We start from the raw sequence: 11649 nt of genomic DNA on the forward strand, positions 1-11649 counted from the left end.
TGGTGGAGATGGTGGACTGAGGGGCACAGATGTAAGACAGAGTTTTCTGACCTCCATCTCTCAGTTCTGACATTGCTGCAGTATTTTCAAGGACTCCTACTTTCTGTGAGAATGGTCTTCTTGCCCATTGCCAGTCTTTTCCTATCTCACGATGAGGGGCTCAGATAGCAGCTGATGATTCACATGGCATGTATGTCTCTGATCATCCCCCAAAAAGCACCACCACAGTTATCACTGCTAGATGGTTCCATCCCCTGCCACCCTGGTCAGCACCTCCTTCATGTCCTGAGTATGTTTGCTCCCATTCTTCTTCCAGCCCAGGCTAAATCAGGAAGTAGAAGTTCAGAACCCAGGACCTCTGGTGATTTTTCTTAACATACAAGTTACTGCATCATAAGAGTTTGAAGGAGGTTCTGAAGAGAAAATGGGGGAAATTAAGGCATTTGGACTTTATCCTGGAATGGCAGCAGTGACCGAGGGACCATCCATAGAAAGAAGGGGAAAGCTAGGCTGTAGGAACAGCTCAGACTCCACTCAGCAGCCCGAAGTCAATACCCAGACAATCTATACTGGGATATTTGCATAATCAGCAGGAATCAGCACACATAAGGAGCCTCTGCATCTCACTCTGTAAAACAGACTTCTGATTCTTTCTGGGCAGGGACTGAAGACATTAAGCAACCCAGTATTCAGACTTCCAATGTCTTTGTGTGAGGGCAGTGAATAGGCCTGAGAGAGGCCATGGTTTTCAATGCAGATGGAAAGAAACTTCTACTTAAGTGACAAAATAAACTGAGCTGAGAGAAGTGTGATCTCTCTGGAGAGCTCCTCTCTAATGTTGAGTCAGGATACCCATGAGTATGCTTCCCTTTTATGCCACTCATAATAACTATTCAAGCTACTCACTCCTGAGGGGGAAGCCTCAGGAGACAGAGCTCCAATCTCAGTGCAGATGGGAGAGTTTCCTTCCTTACCTTCACCTTAGGGGAGGAGCATAGAATCAGGATGTCAAACCATGTGTCTTGGAAAGGAGCTGAGAGCAGACATCTGATCCTCAAGTTACAAGCAAAAAGACAAATTGTGTGCCACTAGGCTTAGCGTGGGCTTTTGAAACTCCCAAGCCCACTTCCTCTGACACACCTCATCTAATAAGGCCATATCTCCTAATGTTTCACAAAGTATCCCTCAAATGGGGGCCAAGCATTCAAACATGTAAGCCAATGGGCTACCTTCTTATTCAAAGTACCACAGATAGTATCACTGGGCAGCCAACAAGCAGCCACACATCTTTTAGACTGTGGAAATTCCTATGCTAGATATAGCAGTCACTGTCACCTACATAGCACTGCCCTGTCCTTCACACCTAGGCAATTTGGACATAAACTAAAATGGAAACTAAATCATGGCTGGGGATCTCTTTCAGGTCCTAGGTCTCTGTTATTCCCACAGGCTAGGGCTTAACCCGAGATGGAGATTCCAGGTTATTCCCTCCAGCTGTTGGTGTGGAGCCTTCTGTAGCAGGTCTTACTCTCATTCTTCACTCTGGTGTTCAGAGCCCTGTGTTGTCTTTGTCGTCTATTCCCAATTCTCTGGCCCCTTCTTCATGCTCCTGGATCTTGGCTCTTTTATTTGAGTTCATTGAGTGTAGACCCACGTACAGCTCATCATCTAACAAATTGTAAGGCAACAAAACAAGGTTTCTCAGAGATCCGGGCTGCTCACAATGGTTTATAATACATCATGGAGTATGAACTAGAAGCAATGCAAACACTGAGACCGCAGCACTCCTCCTGGGACCTCAGGCAGATTCACTAGTTTGAAAAGGGACAGGGAGAAAAAGGAGGTGGAGGTGATGGCAGCCTGTTGTAGAGGAGCCAAGCAGAGGGTGCCTGGCCCAAGGCCCATGGAGGAGCTGGAGCTGTGCATCTCAGCTCACAGCGCGAACCAGACGCGGGGGGGGGGGGGGGGGGCGCTTACTTTAAAACAAAAACAAAAAAGCTGAAGGCGGGGGGGGGGGGAATCGGGGGGGGGTGCTGAATTCAGTGGTGAGGCCGAGCCGGAGGCCAGACTGAGCGGCTCGCGCTGGTCCCAGTGGCGCTCCAGGGAGCGCCATGGAGGCCGTGCAAGCGCCCCGCCACCAGTGGTACTACCCGTGCGACCTGCCCAATAAGCCTTGGGCCATGGTGTGGGACTTCAGTGAGACTGTGTGCCGCGGGTGCGTGAATTTCGAGGACGAGGACCGCATCGAGCTGCACATCGCAACCCGCCAGCTCACGTGCTCCCCGAAGGCCGCTCGTCCGAACCCCTCGGCTCTCAAGCACCCTACCTACAAGGACCTAGCCTTCAGGGGCTCCCAGGGCTCCCAGTTGCCACCGCCGCAAGCGCAGGCCATCGGGGACCGGAGGTAGTGTCTCAGGCCCAGACCACTATGACTGAGCTACTTCATCCAGCCGCCTGGCGCTGCCTTCGCCGGCTTTGGAGTATACCCTGAGGTCCCGCTTGGCCAACCGGCTGAGCTGCAAAGAGGACGTGGCGGAAAGGGCACGCAGGGCTTTGCTTGGATCCATCCCCAGCCTGAAGCCCCCCCGGGCTGCTGGCAGCTTCAGTGTCTGCAAGCTCTGACGCTGGCACCTGTCTTAAGCCCCGGTCGTCCACTTTTCCGCTCCGATTTCGAAAAGGAGAAGCAGCAGAGGAATGCGGACTGTTTGACAGAACTGAACGAGGCATGCGGGCCTGGGCGGAAGAGTGGCATGGCGTCCCAAGGCTATAAGAAAACAGCTACTGGTACTGTCCGCCTGTGCGCCTTTCAATGTCCGATTCAAGAAAGACCATCGGCTGGAGGGACGAGTGTGCGTTCGCCTTTGATGCCACTGCCTGCCCTCCTGGTGTGAGTTCGAGCTGAAGCTCTACACTGAATACCCCTGTGGTTCTGGCAACGTGTACGCGGGGGTCCTTGCAGCGGCTCGTCAGATGTTTCATGATGCTCTCTTCGAGGGCCAGGGGAAGGCTCTGGCCTCATCGGGCTGCAAGTACTTCGAATATGAACACCGTCAGGACTCAGGGGAATGGCACCATTTAGGAGAGCTGCTTATGGATGAGGTCCGAAGCTTCCGAGGACCTGCTCCTGAGGACGCCCTGCCCCAGTAATACCCAGAACCGGCCCCTGCAGCTCTGTGTGGCCCACCGCCGAGAGTCCCATCCCGGAACCTGGCGCCCACGCCAAAGCATCCCCTGAGCCCAAGGGGGAAACAGCTGGGAAGATGACCGCGGAGGAGCAGCAACTGAGGCACTGGGTGGCACCAGGCTGTCCAGACTCTATAACAACCCCCTGGTGTGCCCTCTCCTATTGCTGCCTTCAAGAATGTGGCCGAGGCTCTGGGCCATTCATCCAAAGACCCTGGTGGGGGTGGAGGCTTTGTACGCCCAGGGAGTTCTAACCCCGCAGCTTCCTCCAAGACCCAGCCACCAACCCAGCATAGTCTGGTGCCACACACTGGAGAGACAGAAGTCAGTCCCACGGCAGGGGCTGAAGCTGTCAGCGGGGGTGGTAGTGGCACAGGAGCAACCCCTGGAGCCCCCTTGTGCTGTATCCTGTGCAGAGAAAGGCTGGAAGACACCCACTTCCTGCATTGTCCTTCGGTAACCCGACACAAATTCTGCGTTCCTTGCTCCCGAGAGTTCATCAAGGCGCAGGGCCCAGCCGGAGAGGTGTACCGCCCCCAGTGGAGACAAATGTCCACTGGTGGGCTCCTCTGTCCCCTGGGCCTTCATGCAGAGCGAGATCGCTACTATTCTTGTTGGTGACATCAAGGTCAAGAAAGAAAGGGACCCATAGGCTGCCACTGCCATCAGGCTACTTTCCCCTCCCCCTTCTACATTCACCGCAACTGCGGATAAGTTATTCCCTACCCCACCCAACCCAGTACCACCCTAACCTATGTATAGACCCTTTTCCTCTGCCCAGATGGGTCCCCTGAGGTAGATACATTTTGGGTTGGGGGAGCGAGCTTGTGGCTCCTGTCAGAGCGGGTGTTCGTAGTTCCTGGGCCCCTCCTTTTATCCTCCTTTCTTGGCTTGGCTTTCCTGCTGTTGGTAGCTGGGTGAGAGGCACCTTACCTGCTTGTCCTTGAGAAGGGACCTTCTGAGAACTCGCTCTTTATAAACGAAGCAAAAGCATTTTATTGTCCCCCTCTCCCACCCTTTCCTCCTTCGATAAATTGAGAGATGGGTTGGCGGGTTTTTTTTTTTTTTTTTTAATGAAAGAAAGAAAAGAAAAAAGAAAAGGGATAGAGCTCCGGGTTGGATAAGGGGTGGAGAAGAAAGCTGGACAGGAATGAGTAGCAGGACAGCCAGAAGAGTTTGGTAAGGTGATATTGGAGCCTTATTGTGTGTTTGTCTCTGTCTCTGTCTCTCCATCTCTGTCTGTCTCTCTATCTCTGTAATGATCTCTCTGTGCGTATGTACATGAATGTGAGTGAAGGGGGTAATAGAGTCAGTTGCCTGTAAAAGCCAAAGAGGTCACCATAAATAGTGGAAATAGAATTATAGGAGGTCATATGTGGCCTAAGGTCTATGCTAGGAATGCAGTTCTCATTCTTTGCAAGAACAGCAAGTGTTTTTCATTGCTGAGTCATCTTTGCAGCCACAGGAAGAATATTTTAAAGTATTAAATAATTATAATTATTAATTATAATTTTAATTTTAATATATGTATTATATTATATATATTATATTTTATATTTTAATACATTTAAGATATTTTTATGTTATAAATAAATATTTTATTAATATCATCAGGAAGTGGTTGGGTTTTGTGTGTGTGTGTTTTGTTTGTTTTTAGATATAGGATCTAATTATATGAAGCTCCCTAGCCTGAGACGTGGCTATATAGGTCATGTTGTTCTAGAACACAAAGATCCTTTTGCATTTGCCTTCTCAATGCTGAGCTTAAAAGAGAGCTCTATAAAAATAGGAGACCAATGAGATAGTTTACCAGGTAAGAGCACTGACTCCTCTTCCAGAGAACCTGTGTTGGATTCCTAGTGTCCACATGGCTGCTTACAATTCTCTGTGACTCCCGTTCCTGAGAACTCTATTCTCTATTCTGGGGAGATTGTGATACAGAAACATACATACTTGCAAAATATGCATGCACTGGAAGTCGTTAAAACGTAAAGATAAATGGCAGGATCCACCACACTGGGCACTTGGTAGTGTTGTACATTTGGCACTTCACTGAATTCGCACCTGAGGCACTCCTTCAAGGATGCTTACACTTTGGACTTGAGACATCACTGAATCCTTTTTCATCTATTCCACCTACATCCATAAGACTGTCTTGTACACTGAGTGTGTGTTGTGTCCGAAAAGGTTATTTTTAAAGGAGAGCATGGTTTGACAAAGTCCTTAGATATTTCTGCACTCATATATTGAAGTAAAAACCATCAAAAAGTCAGCTGTCAATTTTAAAAGTTCATCTTTCTATGCCTGCTCTTGTTCTAAATAATGACGTGAAGATTGTTAGGTTTATTAAAGTTTAGGTACAACAGCTAGACAGATTCAGAGCTATCCTAACCCAGCAATGCCGGCCTAACATACTCCCCAGCCATGTGCCCCGTTCCCTGACATCTTAGCCAAGCCCAGGCCTCTTTCTTCACCTGTGTCAGGATGGGGACTTCCTGGTCCCTACCTGACAACCATAATTGCCCTCTAAGCCAAGAAGTCCTGACATGGTGGCTCACAACCATCTGTAATGGGGTCTGGTGCCCTCTTCTGGTGTGTCTGAAGAGAGCAACGGTGGTATACTCATATGTATAAAATAAATAAATAAATCTTAAGAAAGTTCATTTAGTGAGAAAGGGGCATGTACTCTGATTAGACCATCTACTACAGCAACTTAAAGGGAAGATCGGTACTGAGTTAGGCTGGGCAGGGGAAGAAGCAGAGTGCTTGACTGTAGATTTAGAGTGAGTGGTAGAAGGGCTGAAAGTAGGTGCCAGTGTAGAATGACCGGAGTGGCCTCAGCTGGCAGAGGAGGAAGAAGTTTGGACAGTTCAAGCAAGGAGGCTCTGGGGTAGTCTGGTGAGAAAAGGAAGTTGAGGAGACTGGGAAGTAGGAGATTTGTAGAGGCAGATTGAAGTAAGTTAAACGTACTTTACAGAAGTAAGAGGAAGATTCATCAGCTGGATTGAGGTTTCATAGCCACAAGGAGCTGAGTTAGGAGACGGGAAGAGCAAACAGAGGGTTTGGAGCACAGAGAGGTAAAACCTTGCACATAGGGAACCACCTTCCATTTATGCTGGAAGTATTTATGAAGATCCTTTAGAATGGCAGGATCAAAAGTGCCATTATATGACCACTTAGAGTCATTGTCTAATGGGTACTGAGGCCAGAGCTTATTGCAAAGGTGTATAAGGTAATATGTCTTTAAATAAGGTGCTCATTTCAGAGGTTTGAGAATTTCCAGGAGACATCCCAGCTGGGGAGGCTGGAGGCATGGCCAAAGACTAAATGCCCTTTGGGTAAGAGACATTATTAAAATACTCCTATCAGCATCTCAAGAGCAAACTAATAATGATAGATCATTCTTGCCAAAGTGTCCTGACAGGAGTCGGTCAATGAAATCTGTTGAACACCCAAGTTTAAGATCACTGGGCCGCCACACAGAAGCTAGTGGCTGAGAACTGCATGCTTAACATCCAAGCTGAGGGCCCAGGGCCTGAGAGAAAAGTTTAACAGCTGTGGCAGTGTAATAAAGAAATTGAGAGAAAACAGCTTCCCGGGCAGCAAGAGGGAGGGGTCACCCAAGGGTAGGAGTCCTAAACTGAGAGGTCAGATGGAAGGACAGTCATAAGAGACCATGGAGAAGTCCATCCTTTAGACCCATAGAGGGTGGCCAAACCTCTCTTGGGACAAGGGGCGGTGTACTCAGGCAAGAATGGGACACTTTCCAATCCACTAATGTTTGCATAGAGCTTTAAAGACCCAGTGCCAGGAAAAGTGAGCCTGCGCAGCCAGCAGACTTGTCTGGATGAGGTTCAGACCCACAAGGCATCGGCCATGTGGTAGCAGTCACTCCACATAGTGGCAGGTCCCAGGCACCACACAACCTACCCAACAGAGGTCACGAAAGAGTCTCTGCACCAATGCTAGAATATGCAGTGCGTTCCCAGAAATATCACACCAGCAACAGGTCTCATGTGGGAGTTTTATTGGTAGAAGCTGCCTCTGAGGGGGAGTGAGAGGCAAGAAGAGGAGAAGGGGGCTGTTTGTTGGGGTGCACTTTTATCCAGGCCATGATGCATGTGACACATATGCAAAAGGATGTGCAGTGGGTACCATGGCAAGGAGTGCAGGACCAGAGCTGTCGCCGAGAGATGACATGTCTCCTACCTGGGTCAGGGAGCTGGGTATAAAGAACTTCTGCAAGAACATGGGTGCACCTGAGGCTAACAAATAGCATAGAGGTTAGTCAGGTGCCCAGCTACTGTGCTACACGAGGCATATATTAAAATATAAAAGGTGCGTGTCTTTTATCCGGGAACATAAATGGTCAAAGGTGGAGAAGCCCTGGGCCAGGATTGTTCTTTATTTTTTTATTTATTTTCATTCCAGCCATTGCCCATGATCCCAGTCCCCACCCCAACCATTCCTCATCCCACTTCTCCTTCCCCTTGCCACCCCTGGTCCCCCAGGCATCCCCCTTTCCTGGGACCTCAAGTCTCTTGAGGATGAGGCCAAGATTTTCAATACACCAGGCACAATCAGGTTGTATGGACATAAGTGCAGGAAAACAGCCATACATATAATAACAGTGAAATTTTATCTAAAGGGAGAGGAACAGAAGAGAACAACAGATGCAAACATTGTAAACCACCACAGCAAGAGAGATTATAGAAAATGCTTTCCCTCGGGCTCAAACACACCAGTGGCCAAAGCTGTTTTTCAAATATGCCTGCGAGCTAGTCCAATGTTATCTCTCTAATGACACTCACCATCCCTGCTCAGCCTGTAGTGGTAGAGCAAGTCCAAATATAAATTGTTTCCTACAATCGTCATGTCTTATATGTAGCCTACCACAGACTATGAACCGGAGCTGCAGGAGGTCAGCCTCAGAGGGAAGGGAATGGAAATAGTACAGCTGGTAGGAGCCTGAAGCCAACATGTAATAAGACCCTTCTCACCTCCTGGGACCTGAAAAACTTCACATTTTGTGTGTGGTGCACAGGGCACAGAGCTCTGGACCTGGATGACGCAGGAAGCCAGGCAGGGACCAAGACAGTATAGAACACAGAGGGTCTGGGAAGTCTAATGGCAAGACTAGAAGCCCCTCACCTGTGATGGTGCTGCATAAGATACATGCAGCTTCTTTTTCTCGAGACCCACACCCACTTGCCAGAGTCAGAGACAAGGCTATCATGGCTGCCAGTAGCAAGAGGAGGGCTGGGTTGATGGTATCTTCCTTCTAAATGATGGTATAAACTAAGTCCAGAACAGTTCCTATTCACAGTACTAATCTTTGCTTCAGGGTGAGGCTGACTAGCTTCTTTAAGAATTCTTGTGGGAGGTACAGAGACCTAGAGGGTCAAGTAAAGTTTAAGTACAGCCTGTCAGTGGTGGCGCACGCCTGTAATCCCAGCACTTGGGAGGCAGAAGCAGGTGGATTTCTGAGTTTGAGGTCAGCCTGGTCTACCGAGTAAGTTTCAGGATAGCCTGGGCTACACAGAGAAGCCCTTTCTCAAAAAAACCAAAAAGAAAGAAAGAAAGAAAGAAAGAAAGAAAGAAAGAAAGAAAGAAAGAAAGAAAGAAAGAAAGAAAGAAAGAAAGAAAGAAAGAAAGAAAGAAAGAAAGAAAGGAAAGAAAAGAAAAGAAAAGAAAAGAAAAGAAAAGAAAAGAAAAGAAGAGAAGAGAAAAGAAAAGAAAGTTTAACTACTAGGAGCAAAATCTCCACAGACATACTTTGCCACTGCATACACAGATCTGGGTCCTGGTATCCTGGCAGCAGTGTCTGGGGAAAACTTATTACCCTGATGCCAGTACCTGTCCTGTTGACAACATCCTTCTGAGTCCTAGGCCAGATGCTGATCTGGCTAACAGAATCAAGAAAGGAAAATAAAATCCAATGTCTCTCCCTGAAGTCTCCATCTCTGGTTCCTGATCTGGGGTTACAGTGCCTCATGCTAATGTCATGGACTGTACGTGGTATGCCGAGGACACTCACAGCAAGCCTTGGCTTCTTGGTAATCAGAGATAACAGATATTTTAAGAAGGATCAAGATATTTAGAATGTATCTGGCTGCTCTGGCAGCCCCTAAAAGTCCAAAAGTAGAAGTGTCCGGAGCTGGGAAAGATAATGTACTATTGAGAGTTTTCTGATGCTCCTCAACCCAAAAATCTCTTTATTCTCTCTGGGATAATCTTCCACATGCTTTCAAGACCCGTACAAGCAGTATAATACTCTACACATCCATTGAGAGCTTCTAAAATTGTCAGCCACCTATGTAATGGCCACTATTTAATATCTCTGAGATTAAGGATGCAAGTGTGCTTTCTTTTATTTGGGGAGGGTCTTATACAGAAGCAGCATCCTTTTTGCCACATCTGTGCTCACACTGTCATCTATTATTAGGTCTGATTTTTATCTTGTTGCCATAGTTTGGGTCTGTGTCTTCTGGCAGTTTCCATGGCTCTATAGCTGTTGCAGGGTAGACAGGGAAACAGAAAGCTATGGTCATGAAGAATGAGGAAGACTTCCTCTCCCATAGTTGTTCCCTCCCACTGAATCCAAGGGCTTTGAGGTTATATTTGGCTCTGATTTCATGTTTTTGCTGGGTCCCAGGTGCTGAGTGGGCTCTAGAACATGCTGGGGGAAGGTCTCAATACACACATGAAAAGGAAGTTCTCCATCAGATCCACAAGCAACCTTTCTTTGATCTTCCAGACTCCACATTTAGGTGATCTATTTCTCACATTTACTTCTCAGTAAGTGATAGAGGATGTGCCAGGTAAGTCAACATGTTCTAGGTCCTAGAATCCAGCAAAGAAAAGCAGGAAAAATATCACAACCCTAGGATTGGAATGATGACTTAGGTTGTAAAGGTGCTCATTGCTCATGTAGGCCTCTAGGGTCCAGAAAACCAAGCAAGAGAAAATACTGACATGTGCTTTAGGGCCCAAACATGTTACCCATGCTAGTATTTCTGAAAATGCTATTGATTTCAGCAACAGCACTCTTTATTTTCTGTCTGCTGTGCCCTGTTCTGTAGACTGGCGTTAACATAGGATAATGTGACTTCATTTTGAAGGGTTTCCTACTTCATGAAAGATGAGTAGATGCTTTAGTGACTACTATGGAATCCACTATGGATGAGCTCGAGAGATGGCTTGGTGATTAAGAGCACTGACTGCTCTTCCAGAGGTCCTGAGTTCAATTCCCAGCAATCACATGGTGGCTCGAAACCATCTGTAATGTGATTTGATGCCCTTTTCTGGTGTGTCTGAAGATAGCGACCATGTACTCATATAAATAAAATAAAATAAATCTTTAAAAAAAAGAAAAGAAAAGAAATCCACCAGGGACTGAAGCTGTGTATCATCAGGTATTAGCCTATTGTTTTATTCTACTCATCTTTCCTTCCAATCAACCTCTATTGCATACGAAATGCAAATAGTGCTTGAGATTTATTTGGACTGGTATTAGTATAGTAGAACTATGTTCACAAAATTCTATTTAGTTTTTAATTTGTTCAATTATTATTTAATGTCTTACTTTGGTACAGGTTTTCATTATGTAGCCTAGATTGATCATGAACTTGTAAAAATCCTGTTGACAAAGCATCTTCTGTGCTTGTATGACAGACATGATATAATACCCAGGGCTGTCAGAAGCCAGGCTTTGCCTCTCACAACTTTGACAGAAGAGCACAGAGATCTGCTGTGTGACAGTGACAGAAATACTTCCTAATATTGTCGCTGAAAGTTGATAACAGAAGACAAGGACACCTGACTCATACAGAACTGAGAAGAAACGTAATTCCTGTGAAACATGAACGGTAACATGACCCTATTTAACATCAGACTCAGGCCTGAACAGGCTAAGTGCCCACGTGAAAGAATGGCTCAAACAATGGACCAGGCCCTAAACATGCCTGAGATATTTTGATCACATAACCTAAGGAACAGCTGTATTGAAAGAATTGGGAGGAGACAGCAAGATGGCACAGGTAGAATGAGGCAATGTGAAAGCCCAGATAAGCCTAGCAATGACCGTGCCAGCTTAGGCCTTACTTGAATCTACACAGCGGCCAATGCCATATAAGCAAAATATTAACACAGCAAACACAAATTTTGTAAGGTTCTGGGCCTTTATTTTTCCCATCAAGATTTAATCAATCACACAATCTGGCAAGAAGTTCCACGACCATATAAAAATGCTTAATTAAGAACACAATTAAGAAGCATGGACATGTAGCTCAATGAAAGCTAATTCTCACGAGAGATGGAGGTTTCCCTTGTGACAGACACATAGCCACAGTCAGATGTAGAAAGAGAAAGTACCAGGTCTTGAAGCCACAAAGGGAGTAGAAATCAGAACAAATATCGTAAGGCTCAGTACCACATTAAGGCATCTGCCTTATCCTGTAGATAAAA

At 46.7% G+C, this 11649-nt stretch overlaps 1 pseudogene; it reads left to right on the top strand.

Moving 5' to 3' along the window:
* The first annotated feature begins 2111 nt into the window (after positions 1–2111).
* On the top strand, positions 2112–3835 carry LOC127669746 (interferon regulatory factor 2-binding protein 1-like; annotated as a pseudogene).
* The last annotated feature ends 7814 nt before the right edge of the window (positions 3836–11649 follow it).

The sequence above is a fragment of the Apodemus sylvaticus genome, chromosome 19 (assembly GCF_947179515.1).
Source record: "Apodemus sylvaticus chromosome 19, mApoSyl1.1, whole genome shotgun sequence".
Taxonomy (NCBI): Eukaryota; Metazoa; Chordata; class Mammalia; order Rodentia; family Muridae; genus Apodemus; species Apodemus sylvaticus.